The sequence below is a fragment of the Lithobates pipiens genome, unplaced genomic scaffold (genome assembly GCF_037356315.1).
Source record: "Lithobates pipiens isolate NorthernLeopardFrog02 unplaced genomic scaffold, aLitPip1_a1.2 Scaffold_25, whole genome shotgun sequence".
Lineage (NCBI taxonomy): Eukaryota > Metazoa > Chordata > Amphibia > Anura > Ranidae > Lithobates > Lithobates pipiens.
Window position 1 is genome coordinate 57,182,619 of NW_027507787.1, and position 16,323 is coordinate 57,198,941.

A 16,323-nucleotide genomic window follows, 5' to 3' on the forward strand; every position below is an offset into this window, starting at 1 on the left:
CCCCCGCCCGCAGACCTCCACAACCACCGGCCAGGGTTGTGGGGATGAGGCCCTTGTCCTCATCAACATGGGGACAAGGTGCTTTGAGGGGTCACGGACCCCCAAAGCATCCTCCCAATGTTGAGGGCATGTGGCCTGGTACGGTTCAGGAGGGAGGGGGGGCCGCTCTCTCGTCCCCCCCTCTTTTCCTGCGGCCTGCCAGGTTGCGTGCTCGGATAAAGGGTCTGGTATGGATTTTTAGGGGGAACCCCACGTCAATTTTTTTTAAAATTTGACGCGGGGTTCCCCTTAATATCCATACCAGACCTGAAGGGCCTGGTAATTGAATTTGGGGGACCCCCACGCTTTTTTTTAAATTAATTTATTTATTTTTTTATCAATGACTTTCAATGAGTGTTCTCTGTATTACGGAGCCGACAATTCATAATAGCTGCGAGTGATTTTAAAGGACTTTTTTTCCTGCATAAATGACACTTTGTGCTGGGACAGTTCTAAGCACGGGAAACATGCACCCCTTCACAGGCACACTATAGACAACCCCCCCCCCCCTACGAAATTTAAAGGAATATTACACTTTTATTGTTTCACTTTAATCATTATTAAAATCACTGCTCCCGAAAAAACGGCTGTTTTTAAAACTTTTTTTTGCATTGATACATGTCCCCTGGGGCAGGACCCGGGTCCCCAAACACTTTTTAGGACAGTAACTTGCAAATTAGCCTTTAAAATTAGCACTTTAGATTTTGAGCGTTGGAGTCCCATAGACTTTAATAGGGTTCTAAAGTATGCTATATAGTTAGCTCCGTCGAATCTTCTTTATACATTCGACAGACACCATAAGCCTTCCAAGACAGATTCGACCGTAATTCATGTGGATTTTCAGACGAATGCAATTTTTGAACGAAAAACGAAATAAATAAAAACGAATTTCGGGAGTAACTAAATAAATTAAGTTTTCGGACGAAAACGAAATTCCGAAACGAAATATTTTACTCTGCACATGTCTAATGAGTACCCTGATGTTATGTTTTCTAAATACATTTTTAAACTAGCGATAATGCACTATCCAGCCTCTTTCTTGTTCTAAAATTAAGGACAACTTCTCTGGATTTTCCTGTGGGATCCTGCTGAGACAGTTTCACTGCTTATGTGGACCAAACTTAAATGTGCGGTCACACTGTTGGAGGTGAGCACATCCACATGGGGGGGGGGGGCTCTCTGTGTGAAGTCACCCTCTTCTGATCAGGATTACCATCATTAGAGTCACTTTTTAATTCAAATTACTTTTTATTAATTTTTTCAAAACATACATCCCATTACAACAATCAAACATACATTTCCATTCCCAGCAACTACAACATCACAACAAGAGAGAAAATTTTTTTTTACTTATATTCCCTTTCCCTTTCCTCCCCCTCCCCTCCATTTCTCCCGCCCCTCTTTAAGTCCTCCATTCAAACTCCTTGAGGTCCGAAATTCCTCCCATTTTTTCCATAGCCTTGATAATTGATTTTTTTATATCCTTCCTCTCTTATCTGTTTTTCAATATAGTATATTTTGTTAATTTCACACACCCAATCCATCATCATTGGACTGTTTTCTTCTCTCCATTTAAGTGCTATCACTACCTTTGCTGCCGTAGTCATATGGTGTAATAGCTCTAACTCCACTTGTTTTATTGAATTTGGTGTAAGAGAGAATAAAACAATGCTTATATCCATATTTATTTCGGTTCCTACCACTTTCTGATATATTTCCATTATCCTATTCCAAAACACTCTTACCTTATCACAACTATACCATATATGTTCTAAAGTCCCTCTTTCTACCTTACATCTCCAACATTTTTCAGTATTCTCTTTATTTATCATATTCATTATCACTGGACTCCTATACCATCTTAATACTATCTTATAATTATTTTCTTGATATTTAATTGCTGTTGACAGTTTATGTATTTGTCCAAATATTTTTTCCCATTCTTTCTCCGTTAGTGTGTTCCCCATTTCTTCCTCCCACTTTTTTATTCCCTTTATTTCCTTAATGTCTCCTGAGGGAAGTCATAAATTATATATTTTAGATAATTTCTTTGACGCTTTATTTTTATCTATAACTATTTGTTTGAATTTAGTTATTTGTCTATTTATTTCTACCTCCATTGGTTCTATAAATGTCCTAAGCTGAAGATATTGTATCCATTTATTTTAAAATTCCTGCCCCAGATTTTGAAAACTTGGCAGTTTTCCATCCTCTAAAATCTATATTACCCGTTCATGCTCCCATTTATTCCATTTCCAAACTTTGTATCTTTCAATGTAGCACATTCTGGATTGGAAAACAATGGGGTCATAGGTCCTATCATAGTGGACAGTTTTCCTTTTTTTAATATATCATCCCATACTTTTAATGTGGCCTTTACAAAAATTGGTAATTCATTTTCCTTTGGTCTTATATTAGGTTTTATCCATGGTAGAAATTTTATTTTTATCCCTACGATATCTTTATCTAGGCTAACCCATTGTTTATTGTCCTCATTATGCTGCCAGTCTATTATTCTAATCAGTGATGCTGCTTGTAAATGATTAGTAAAGACCGGTAATGCTAATCCTCCATTTTTTTTTATCTAATTAATGTTTCTCTACTTACTCTCGGGATTTTATGAGACCAAATAAAGCTTCCCACCACTTTTCTCAATTCCCTCTTGAGTTTTTTTGGAGGTATTATTGGTATAGTTTGAAAAATATACAACAATATTGGCAATATTTCCATCTTTACTATGTTTATTTTTCCTAACCATGAATAAGTTGTTTTATCATGTTTTTGCAATATCTTCTTTATCCTGTGAACTGTTGTGTTATAATTCAATTCTTGTAATTTCTTTAGATCTTTTGGGATACATATTCCCAAATATTTAACCTAATCTTGTTTCCACTTAAATGGAAAATCCTTTTGTAATAATTTTTGTGTTCTTTCTTCAAGCGTGATATTCATCAGCTCGGATTTGTCATAATTTACCTTAAAATTCCTCAATTACCCAAATCTATCAAATTCTTTCATTAAATTCGGAATTGTTATTATTGGATTTGTTATATATAATAGTAAGTCAACTGCATACGCAGCCATTTTATATTCCTTGTCCTTAATCTTTATCCCTTTGATATCCTCATTTTCTCTTATGGCTTTCATGAGATGTTCCATCACTATTATATATAACAATGGGGATAAAGGACATCCCTGTCAGGTTCCATTTGATATTTTTATATACTCTGATAGTATTCCATTTGATCTAACTTTAGCTGTTGAATTAGTATATAGAGCTACATTTTTGGTCCCATTCCTATCTGCTTTAATGCTTCTTCCAAGAACCGCCATCCCACCCTATTAAATGCCTTCTCAGCATCTATGGTTAGAAGGCATGCTGGGATGACATTTCTCTGAGCATATTCCATCAACGTACAGGTTTTAATAATATTGTCCCTTGTTTCTCTCCCTTTTGTAAATCCTGTCTGCTCCAAATGTATGTATTTTGGTATAATAGATGTTAATCTTTTAGATATGATCTTTGAGTATATTCTTATATCTATATTTGTCAGAGATATAGGTATATAGTTCTTACATAGTGTATAATCCTTCTCGGGTTTTGGTATTAATATAATATGAGCTTCTGTACTTTGTGGTACGAATATTTGTGTTTTGGATATAGAGTTATATGTCTTTTTTAGAATGGGTATTATTAAGTTTTGAAATACTTTATAAAATCTAGCAGTGTATCCATCTGGACCTGGGCTTTTCCCTAAAGCCAACTCTGTAATAGTTTGTTGAATCTCTTCCAATGATATTTCTTCCTCCAACTCTTCTACTATTTCTTTAGGGAAATTAGATAGGGCTGTTTCTCTTACATATTTACGTATCTTTTCTATCTTTCCATTTTTTTTCTTATACTCTTGTTGTTCTTCTATGTTATATCATTTAGAATAATACGTATGAAAGGTTTTAGATATTTCTACTGGATCATAAGTCTTCTTCCCCATTTGGTTTCAAGATTTTTGCTATTGAACTCAAGGGTTGTTGTTCTTTTAGTGATCTAGCCAGTATTTTCCCAGAATTTTTTCCATATTGATACCAATGTGTTCTATTTTTATCTCTGATCCGAAGGGACTCTTCGTCAAGCACCGATTGTAATTCCATTTGCTTATCTTTTAGTTTTATTCGATCCACTGAGTCCAAATTCTGCTTATGTATCCTTTCCAATTTTTCAATCTCTGACAATAGTTGAGATTTTCTTTGCTCCTTTTCTTTTTTTAATATTGATCCGTGCTTGACAAATATTCCCCTCAGTACACACTTTAGCGTTTCCCATTGAGTTGGGGGTGCAGTCTCATCTTTCTTATGAGTTATTAAAAACTCTTTTATTGTTTGCTGAATATCTATTTCGCATCGTTTATCTTTGATTAAGTTATCATTCAATCTCCATACTCCATTTGTTTTTTTATACTCTATTATTCTAAGTTCTAAAAATATCGGAGCATGATCTGACCACAAAAGTCCCCCTATCTCTGTTTTGGCTTCTGCCATCTTTCCCTTTATATTCTTGTAATATTTGATACGGTAGGTCCCTGTGGAACGCAATCGATACTCCTTTTGATTTAGAATATGAAAAAGTATTGTGTATCCAGTAACTATAATTCCTATTATTTATTTTTGGTATGTGATCTGAACGAAAATGAGTTTCTTGAAATAACACAATATCTATCTTTTGTTTATGGAGATAATTTAATATTTGATTTCTTTTAGAGGGGGAATCAAGGCCTCTTACGTTGAAGGAACAAAATTTTACCCCTCCCATATCTAAATAGAGGGATAAATAAACCACGAAAATATTCAAATTCCAAAGGGGAAGATCCGGGAGATTAGAGCAGAACGGGGAGCAAAGGAGGAAGGGAAGAGAGAAAAGAAAAGAAAAGAAAACAAATCAACACCCACAAAACTCCCCACCCAACCCCCCCTAACCCCCAATCCCTCAATCTATCACACCCTTTAAACCCAACCCTTACCCCCTCTCTCTGTTACTTTCACACTCAACACACACTACTCTTTCCTTTCCACACCACTTAACCTCTATCTAATGACTTCAATAAGTCTACCTTACTAAAAAGTAAGATCCCTATTGAGGGGGATCTGAAGCTGCTGATGCAGATCTACTACCTCTTGGCTTTCTCCTGCTACTTTATCGATTTAATTTTTTTTCTTTTCTTTCTCTTCCTTCCCTTAAACTTCCCTTCCTTCTACCTTCCCTTTTCCTATTACTTTTATACTAATACCGGATTTCCTCATTCTTCAACCATAGAGGAAAAAAAAAAAAGGAAGAAGGGGGGTGGGGGGGGGGGCTTTGGGGGGTGTTGAGGAAGAGAGAGGGGAGAAAAAGAGAGAGAAAAAAAAACCACACCCAAACCCATCTATATTAATGCTATAGTGACAAAAAAAAGGAGACATGCCTTTATATCCTCCATTTAAATAGTTAAGTGTTTTACTTATTTATAAAATTAGTGTAACTAGTGAAATACCATTAAATTTACCCTCAATTTGCTTATATATTGCCTGCCATGCCATCCCACCTATCAGTCACATATGTGAATTTCATCCTTAATATCTCTCCATGTCAAGTGATTATCATTCCACATATTTTACGTAAAGTTTTACAATTTTTTCCCCCTCCCCCTCTTCCCCCCTCTCTGTGACCACCACATCATATATTTTAAGATTATATGAAGGGATTGGGGGGGGGGGGGGGGGTCACTTTTTGTACAGTAATATGTATAATATCCAAATTTGCACTTTTGTCTCTGTGGATTGATGTAAATTGAGAGAAAAAAATCTCTCTATATTTTTTTTTTAGGACACTTGCTATTAAGGAATAATACTATTGTTTTTCACTGTGAGCTTGCTAGTTACACAAAAAAATATTTTTTTATGTTCATAGTTACATTTTTTTAGCAATATTAATTTTCATTGTTTATGGCACTATGCATTGTAAGGTTCAGTATCACACAGCGCTGCATTTTTTGTTTTTTTGTATATATGTTTTCACAGATTATGGGATTGTGATCAATGCTTAGCAGCTCTGCACTTTGTTTCACAGGAATTGTTATACCACACCTGACGCTGGGTTGTATATTTTTCAACATTATTATGTTATCGTGCGGTATGGTGCACTGTGTTAAGGCAGCCCATTCAAAGATAATGTACAGTTGTTTTTCATTTTTTTTATAATCTTTAAAACAAAGTAGCTAAATAGTCAATAATATTATCAATATATAATTTTTTAACCCTGTAAAATATGTAATAATATATATGCATGGAGCAGCCATTCGATATGCAATAGACATGTGCGCCATCAATAAATTTGTTTTGTTTCATTACGTTCCATTTCGTATTAGCCGTTAATTCGGATTTTGTTATTTGTGTCCGAAATTGAATTTGGATTCGTACGAAATTAGAATTGTTGTTAGGTTCGTTAACTTTTTGTAACAATTGCGAACGTTCGTTATGATAAATTTAAAAAACAAAAAATACCTTTCTCAATATGGCAGTCATTGACTCATTATGCTCATTATGAGGGGCTCCCACCATCCCTGTGCTGTGCTAACATTCTCCTGGGTCTGTACCCCTGCTGTTCTCATTATGAGGGGCTTCCACCATCCATGTGCTGACTTCCTCCTGGGTCTGCACCCCTGCTGTGCTCATTATGCGGGGGTCCCACCATCCCTGTGCTGACTTCCTGGGTTTTTAACTTCATTATAACAAATAATCTTAATTATTATGACAATAATAAAACGATATTAACGAACATTCTTATTTTGTCCGATTCTGAACCTTCCATCGACTACCAGTACCAGTCTCCCACTCCTATATTTAAAAAGGACATTTTTTCAACCCTCACTCAGCAGCAGAAGAAAATCTCTGATTGGTCAACAAAACACCAGTCACATTTCCATTGTAATGGAATTTGGATCCAAAATTCATCAATTAAATTTCGTATTTCGTATACAATTCGGAAGCATAGAAATTTGTATTTTGGATGCTTCCAAATGTACGAATTTTCGATTCATACAAAACTAACCGCACATGTCTAATATGCAAGACTTTGCATCATGTTTAGCAGTTCTACGCAGTGGTTGTACACTATTGCCCCTTCTTACGAGCCTTTTGAAAACAATGCACACCTTGGCTGATACCTTATCTAGAGATAAGAGAGAGATAACAGAGAGGGACAGTTATTGGAATGATCTGATTGAAGCTCCCTCTGTTGGCTAATCTACTAATTTCTATTTTTAATACAATAAAAAAATATATATATATATATATATACTTTAAGCTAAACAATGCAATATTTACTTCCAAAATGCACTCACTGTATATACAACGCACTTTTCCTTTAAAATAAATGACAGAACGGAAAATCCCCATGTCTGACTTAAGCCTTTAGAATTGTGTCTTTTGGGATCCATCTGCTGAAAAAGAAATACGATAATCAGTTTAATTGTGGCGTTATTTAATAAACTTCCTAGAACTGGCACTGCAAATAATTGCTAATTTGTATGCTCATGAGACAATTAAACATCTCATAACAAAGTGAAAAGGGCTATTATTTAAATAAGTAAATAAAAAAGAAACAGGTAACATAGTAGATAGGAAATATTCTATTACTATAACAGACACTCTACATTTTTTTTTTCTGTTAAGTGTTTTAACGGTATACACACACTAAACTTAAGTCTGAAATCCAATGTACATGCCTTTATCTCCCCATTATGTACGTTTTTAGCACTCTTGCCTCTGTTCTAATATACGACCTTATGCCCTAACTATGCTTTGTACTTCAAACAGGGAACATTATAAATATGCTGGAGTGATGTACATGATGCCAGGTTCCTGCTAAAGGATTTGCAGTGACAGCGGAGTAGATGGAAGGTGCCAATAGCAGCGAATGTCCCTTTACCCCCCTTGCCTCATCTTTCTGAATATTAATGTCTCTTGGCAGATCAGATAATTATGTGACTAGGAGTTGAATGAAGATGGTTATTAGCTTCTACCTCTCTTGTCTGTCTAAGATGTCAAAGTAGAATAGAATCAGGATTTTTGCTGTGGCTAACTTTCTATGATAAAATTAACCTGTCTATTATTATAGCGGGCTATGTAAAAAAAAAAAAAATTTAGTATTGTCTTAGCAGTTAAGTATGTTATAGCATATTTTTTATAATTATCTTTAACAATGTAAGGAATTGTTTACATCAAAACACATGTATTAGTGGATGTTGATGTGATGGGTGTTGGAAATCACTGCAAAAATGACAGATCAATGCACCAAAATCTAGCATTCGGACATTTTTTTTCCAATGCATGACAATGCACTATGCTGGTACAAACAAAACCTTGTTGGAAGCAATGTATTGCATTTGCCTGCATTGAAAAAATGTAGCAAAAGGCATGACAACAGATCCAGAATCAAACAAACCATAACATACTTAGTAGCGCACTTGTGTGTGTTCTTTTTTAGAATGCTACAATCAGAGCAGATAATTAAATATTAGTTTAAGCTAAAACGTGTCAAATCTCCTTTGTGTAAGGACTCATTCACACCACAGGCACAGAACTGCGTTGGCCAACATAGTCCCAACACAACGTTTTATATTGCAGTGGTTCTCAACCTCAGTAGTGCTCAAGTACCCCCAACAGGCCATGTTTGGGGAACTTCCTTTAGATAAAATAGCTCTTATCAATACCATGTCATTGATATTGATTTAGAGCAGTTGTGCAAGGTAAAGGTAAACCTGAAAACATGGCCCATTGGGGGTACTTGAGGACTGAGGTTGAGAACCACTGTTCTATTGTATAAGATCACACCAATACATTGAAAAGAAATTAACCAGACAGCATTTTATAGCAACACAATGGGATAGATTTACTAAAGCTGGTCCACACAGAATCTGGTGCAGCTGTGCATGGTGGCCAATTAGCTTCTATTTCAGCTTGTTCAATGAAGCTTTGGCAATAAAACCTGGAAGCTGATTGGTTACTATGTAGAGTTGCACCAGATTTTACGCTTCCCAGTTTTAGTAAATAACCTCCATTGTTTGTTAGGTTAAAAAGTAACTAATGTGTTTTAAAGTGTCATTAAACCCACATCATTAAATATTATCAATAAATGCTGTATTACACTCAGTCACTATATGTATCCTGCAGAAAAATCTGGTTGATCCTGCAGTTCTCTGTCTCCCCTTCTTGTCCATGTCCCCACTGCAGATGGGGTTTTTTGCAGAGCAGTGTTGGCAGCTAGTGCATATGCTCAGTTTTCTCTTTCAATATTTGTATTCATTTTGTAAAGATAAAGTTTAACAGATATAAGACAGGTCAGTAATTTACCATAGCAAGAGATTAATAAAAACAGAATTCAAAACAATTTAAAAGAACACAGCAGGATATATAATTAAGCTAATAAAGGAAGAAAAATTAAATCTTAAAGCTTCCGTGGAAGCCCACGTCCCAAGACTAAGAACAGCATACTATGTAGCCGTACAAAGGCTTGCATATAGCAGAGACCAACCTGGATAATTATCAGATAACAAAAACATCAAGTCAGTGCAAAAGGAAAGAAGGAAAAAAAGAAAGAAGAGAAAGAACAAAAGAAAGAAGAGATCTGGAGAAAGCGCTCCCACTCTATAGCTTTTTTAAAGAGACTTCAGGTTGCAAATGGCACGTGCATGTAAGAGACCCACGGCTCCCAGGTTTTCTCAAATTTCTTGACCTTATCATTCAAAACACTAGCAAAATTCTCATGGAACATGATCCAAGTAACTTTTTTCTTTGCCTGGGCCAGGGAGACGGAGGTCAGCTTCCAGGAATTAGCCACTGTCATCTTAGTTCCAAGAAGGATGAAAAATATCAAGCAATGAAGGTGACTATGTAGAAGAAAGATAGTGGCGCACACTGGAACAAGCAGTTTGCTTGAGGGGAATCTTTATTTTCACATGCCAGGCAGATGAAGGTGACTAGTGGCCCCTCACCTGGAACATTAAGGAAAGCAATGTGAGGGGTTTGGGGTATCGACACCTCGTGACCCTGCGTATCAAAGTGAAGACACCATTCCAAAAACTATGGATTTATGGACATTCCCACCAAATACAATACATGGATCCCTGTAGCTTACACCCTCGGAAGCAAAGCAGAGAGATAGAAGGGTACATTTTAGTTAAACGTGTCAAGAACAAGTACCAACAAGTGAGCACTTTCAGACTAGCCTCACATGCTCAGTTTTCAGTGTATTTCTACCCTGAGCATTTCCTCCCTATCACATCAGAGCAGCCCATGTGACTATAGGGTCACACATATAGGCCTATACACAATGTTAAATGACAGCCCACTCCCTCCCTCCTCCTTCATGCCCACTAACCAGCTAAACACAATGGCATAGTATATAACATCTTGATTGATGGTGGCTTCTGCAGGTGACTGGCAAACATCTGCCCACACCATGTTAATGCCAAAATAAAACATTTTTTTTCAAAGATACAGTATCTCACAAAAATGAGTACATCCCCCACATCTTTGTAAATATTTTATTATATCTTTTCATGTGACAACACTGAAGAAATTACACTTTGCTACAATGTAAAATAGTGAGTGTACAGCTTGTATAACGATATAAATTTGGGCCCAAAGTGTCAATATTTTGTGTGTCCACCATTATTTTCCAGCACTGCCTTAACCATCTTGGGCATGGAGTTAACCAGAGCTTCACAGGTTGACACTGGAGTCCTCTTCCACTCCTCCATGAAGACACCATGGAGCTGGTGGATGTTAGAGACCTTGCGCTCCTCCACCTTCCGTTTCCCACAGATGCTCAATAGGTTTAGGTCTGGAGACATGCTTGGCTAGTCAATCGCATTTACCCTCAGCTTATTTAGCAAGGCAGTGGTCATCTTGGAGGTGTGTTTGGGGTCGTTATCATGTTGGAATACTGCCCTGCAGCCCACTCTCCAAAGGGAGAAGATCATGCTCTACTTCAGTATGTCACAGTACATGTTGGCATTCGTGGTTCCCTCAATGAACTGTAGCTCCCCAGTGCTGCAGCCCTCGTGCAGCCCCAGACAATGACACTCCCACCACCATGCTTAACTGTAGGCAAGACACACTTGTCTTTGTACTCCTTATCTGGTTGCCGCCCCAGACTTACATAGTCCAGCATAGGATCAAAAAACAATCCGCTCAAGGGAAAGCAGAAGCCAGTCGGATGCCGCTAGGTGACTCACGCTCTAGCGTGAAATGCATAGAGGCTAGGTCTGACACTTACAACAATAGGAGCATGCTGCGAGTCATCTAGTGGCATCTGACTGGCTTCTGCTTTCCCTTGAGCGGATTGTTTTTTGACCCTATACTTATGTAAGTGCTAACTTTAAGCAATAAATTTTAAGCGCTATCACACTATATCCTGCTTTCTGTGGCTCTTTGTGGTGGAGTCATTTCACAGACATAGTTGACGCAAGTTGATTATATGCAGTGGAGAATATATAAAGTGAAGATACCTACGTTTATATCTGCATATTGGATTGGGATACAGCTTCCTCTACACATGATTCCTCTACACATGATTGTTTGATTGGAATTAGATACTGGAAGGAGATATACCATTGAAACAATTATTTCTCTCTATATATTACATGTTTTCTGGTCACTTTGTGGCCGAGGCCATCTGGTAAACGCATTTCATTATCACTTTGGGTAAAGCAGTTTTAGGAGCAAGATTTTTGAAGCACTTTTGCACTTTATTATTCACGGTGTTGGAGTATATATAAGAAGACTTGAATATTCATGTTTATTATGGACATTTTTGGACATTTTTGATGGTTATATAATTGTGCACTTTATCAATTAAGTTTACACTGTTTATTTGTTAATTAGTCATTTGCCCCTTTGCGCCCTTTTTATAAATTTTCTCCTACATAAAAAAAAAGAGACATAAAATATGTACAAAGCCATTACGCCATTACATTACATCTCTCTTTTATTGTTTATACATGCTACAGGAAGTGTATGTTTTCCCAGGAAATTATTTTAAGACCCTGGCAACCATATGATCTATTGTCCTACTTTTGGATATACTGTTATATGAATAGTATTTTAGCATGGCAACTATATTATCTATTTTCTACTTTTGAATATGCATTATATGAATATGTTTTAGCAGGATCAATGTGCAATGTAATTGTTTAAAGTCAAGAGAAGAATATTCTTTTGACAAATAGGCTATAATTTGTTATCTAACATTATTTTGATTATTAGTTAATTCTTTTGTAAACATAGAATTCAGCAGCTCCTAAACTCTGCTAAAAGCCTTTTGTGTACATGGACACATTAGGGTTAATTTACTTTTTTTCTTTTTTGCCCATTATATCACTTTATTCTTGGCATTTACATTTTGTGCTTTGTAGAAAATGGAAATTGTAATGGAAAAAAAGGGACTATAGGGTACTTGCCAACTTTGAATAAAATATATATAATTTTCCCTAGGCATTGCTTATGGCACATAGGCTACAAATACATTTTATACAGATTTTCTGGACCAGAAACCCACATTTTTTGTAGTGCAGGCTGGTACAGAATATAAAGGCACTGAAGGAATGTAGCAATCTGCTTCCAAAGTTTCCTAAAGCCAAGCTCAAGTTTTATTTTATAAATTATTTTCAAATACCACCTTAAAGTTTTAAAACAAGAAGTTCATATGACGAGTGTTTGCCCTTTAAGCATACCAGCAAAAATATTAACTCTTGTAAAACATTTAGACTAAAGTACAGCAACAAAATAATATAAAAAAAAAAAAGCAGAGTAAAGCAACAGCTGCAATAATTCAATGACAAATACATATAAAAACAACTTTTTTTGTAACCAAATTCACACAGAAGTGACATGCTGTGCCATTTCAGATCATAGCATGGCTTGTGCAAATGTGTTCACAATAGGGGAGGAGAGCAAACACTAGTTTGTCTTTACATGGCAATATGGGGAAGTGACATCACAGTATAATCTTGTGCACGGCGCCAGGTCACATCACTTCATATCCACTGCGAATTTCCTTCGTCAAGCAGCAAGCAAAGAATATACCCAAGATCTCAAACAAAGCAATCCCCAGGGCGACTCCAGCAATGATGCCTACATACTTTTTGATCTAATTATCGATACCCTGAATACATCCAGTTGTATTAATGTTGGTTGAATTCTTGCCACAGCCAGTTACAATGACTTTACAGCATGTGTCGGGAACTGTGCCGCTGCCTTTAAAAGGAGGCTAGTTATTCCAGTCACTGGAGCTATTGGCACCACAACAACCAAAAGTTTCCTGAATGCCATCTATTCCATCCCTGGCTTCTTTTGAAGTGTTGTATTTGCTAACACTTTCATTTAAGGAAACTCTGAAGACATCTTGAACCTTATTGCGGAAAACATATCCAGCAATTGCAGAAGCTATTTCAACCAGGAAGATTATACCCAGCAAAACAGCAAACGTGGTCACCATGCAGTAGTTGTCCTTTGCAGCTCCACCGCATTCAAAGAATGAAATGAAGACGATGATGACCCCAACCACAATAAAAACGATAGGTGGTCCTGATGCTGAAGCACTGATCATGGTCAGCTTTGTGTTAAGGTAAATCTGCACATAGATGCCCATTCCTATGAGAGCGATCCCACAGATCCAGAATATCAAGTTGAAGAAAAAGAGAAGATACTTGACACACTTCATTCCTCCCTCCACCGCCATCCTGACGCTCTGTCACCCCGGCTGCTCCTACAACAAGCTCTCTTAGTAAACTGTTGCTCCTCAGCACCTGGGGGTTAATTTACTAAAGACAAATAGACTGCACACTCTGCAAAGTGCAGTTGCATTCTGCTAAGGGCAGTTGCTCCAAATCTTAGTAAATGGGGTAAAGATACACATTGCATTTTTGCTTGTAGATGATTGGATCATGGAAGTCAGCAGAGCTTCTCCTCATTTACTAAGCTCTGGAGCAACTGCACTTCCAGAGTGCAATTGCACTTTGCAAAGTGCACAATCTATTTGTCTTTAGTAAATCAAGCCCATTGGCTTTTATGGAGTTGAGTTTATGAAAATGGCACAAGCTCCTAAACTCATGTTTTGGAGCTGCTAGTGTACATGAAGCCTTAAATAACTTCTGATTAAATGTTAATGAGTTCCAAATGTGTATTTCATGTCTATAATTAGATATGATAAATTGGTTACACATGTTGCATGTTATTTTACATGTTTTGAAGATTATTTACTAAAGCAGTATTTTTACTCAAGTGTGCAGTTCAAAATGGCAGCTAAGGTCAAGAGGAATTTTTTAGTACCAACGTTTACTTCCAGTATTTAAATTGAACACAGACTAGCATTATGGGAATTCTTATCTCAGTGTTACTAAAATATGAAAAGGGGTTTAGCAACCTCCACTGCTTATTTGAAGAATAAATCTTATAGTGATTTATCTTATAGTGCGGTGCGATTCCTGTCTGAATAACATGCCATTACCCCCACTGCTCCTGTGTGAACCCAGGCTTGTCATATTGACTTAAACCTGGTTTCACACAGAAGCAGTGTGGGAAACTGCAGGCAGTTCGGACAGGAATCCCACCGCATTCCTGTTCATATTGCATGCGATTCCTTGCAGTGCAATTTAAGTCCATTCATTTTATATCGGCAAAGGTATCGGTACTTGGTATTGCCGAGTACTTGACCAATAGTAATGGTACTCATGCTTGCCGATAAAAAAACACTATAAAACTTTCCAATAAAAACATCACACTATTCAAATACAACAAAAAAAATTGAATAGTTACTTGGTTTTAAGACTTCCATTAAAAAGCTATATCTTCCAAGTTTCCTCTTCTTCTCTTGAATACAAGCTTTGACAACTACAAACATTCTGTCTGTGTGAGCTGCTACAGTCTTTGGTGCAGCACATAAAAAAGTTTGATGTAATGAGAAAGTCAAAGAAATATGGTAGTGAACTAACTTAGCTTAACCACTTGCCTACCAGACCAGTTCTGACATTTCTCTCCTACATGTGAAAATCATAATTTTTTTGCTAGAAAATTATACAGAACCCCCAAACATTATATGGTTTCTTTTAGCAGAGACCCTAGAGAATAAAACGGCAGTCGTTGCAAATTTTTTATCTCGCATGGTATTTGCGCAAAATGCTTTAAAAAAAACAAAAAATAGTTTCATGCATTAAAAAAAAAAGTTAGCCAAATTTTTTTGCATAATGTGAAAGATGATGTTACACCGAGTAAATAGATGCCTAACATGTCAAGCTTAAAAATTGTACACACTGGTGGAATGGTGCCAAACTACGGTACTTAAAAATTCCCATAGGCAAATTATTGCGCTTACTCTAACATTTGTGACGGTACCTCCCATGTGTGGTTTGAACACTGTTTACAAATGTGGGCGTGACTTGCGTATGTGGTCGCTTCTGCAAGCAAGCATGCAGGGACCAGGGGCATTTTACATTTTTTTTATTGTTAATTTTACTTTTATTTTTCTAGTTTGATGCTTTCTTTTTAATAATTTTTTTAAACATCCCTTGTAATAGGAATAGGGCATGACAGGTCCTCTTTACAGTGAGATCTGGGGTCAGCAAGTCCCCAGATCTCACCTCTAGGCTGGGAAGCCTGAAATAAAAAAAATTAAAAAAGATCCTGGATTCCCACCCGAGGCGGCGGCATTGTTTCAGATGCAGAGCCGGGCGTGACGTCATAACATCTACATCAGCACTGGTTGGTTCCTTCTCTGATTCGCCAATCACAGCGGCGAGCTGGGAGAAGCATCGGAGGTGGCAGGAGGGGGGGGGGGAGTCCCTTCCCGCAGACTGTAAGAGCCGCTATGATTGGTCTTATGGTAAAGGGAATTGCTGGCTGTAAAAGACGATATCTGAATGATTCCTGTAGCTGCAGGCATCATTCAGATATCACCACTCAAAGTCCATGACGTCATATGATGGGCAGAGAAGCGGTAAAACGTTTCATTGAATGGTTTCATAGGCCATGACTGTGAGTTTAAAGTGGTTGTAAAGGTAATTACAGAGAACAGAGAACATTTTTGAGAGATGCTAGCATGCATTATAAAAACACTTGCTTAAGTCTAAAAAAAAGTGCCTGTAGCTCTAGATTATTCTGTTGATGTGCAGGTCACATGCCTCTTCACAAATCTGCAATTTACAGACCTGGGCAGACGTCATTGCAGGAAGTGATGTAATGCTGCTGGGCATC

At 37.0% G+C, this 16,323-nt stretch overlaps 1 protein-coding gene and 1 pseudogene across 1 annotated transcript in view; one reads left to right on the top strand and one right to left on the bottom strand.

The window, feature by feature from the left end:
- Positions 1-16,323, top strand: part of PITX3 (paired like homeodomain 3) — a 159,141-nt gene that overhangs the window by 77,849 nt on the left and 64,969 nt on the right. The gene's annotated exons all lie outside the window — the stretch shown is intronic.
- LOC143929878 (CD63 antigen pseudogene) lies at positions 13,065-13,875 on the bottom strand (annotated as a pseudogene).